This window comes from Vigna radiata, unplaced genomic scaffold, assembly GCF_000741045.1.
Source record: "Vigna radiata var. radiata cultivar VC1973A unplaced genomic scaffold, Vradiata_ver6 scaffold_354, whole genome shotgun sequence".
In the NCBI taxonomy this organism is placed as follows: Eukaryota; Viridiplantae; Streptophyta; class Magnoliopsida; order Fabales; family Fabaceae; genus Vigna; species Vigna radiata.
Window position 1 is genome coordinate 218,313 of NW_014542191.1, and position 360 is coordinate 218,672.

A 360-nucleotide genomic window follows, 5' to 3' on the forward strand; every position below is an offset into this window, starting at 1 on the left:
AAAATCAAGGGAATTTGACGAAAAAATCATAAAACACGTCCTCAACTCTTTTATTCACAAAACTAAAGAAAACTCATGATTCCAAGCAAGTTTCTAAGTCAAAAAGGTGCATTTGATATCAAAATTAAGTATGAAATAATTGTTTTTGAACCATTACCATTGAGCAACAATTTACTCCACTTAAGAAAAATACAGAGTCAGATGAACTTCTTTAGAGGATTATAAATTTGGAATTATACCATGTCAAAGGCGTAGAGGAGGATATAAATTAATATGAATCCTTTCCACAAGACATGTATACAAGATTTTCTTCTCATAGAAGCATGGAGGAGAGGCAACAATATCAGTGGCAACAACCAT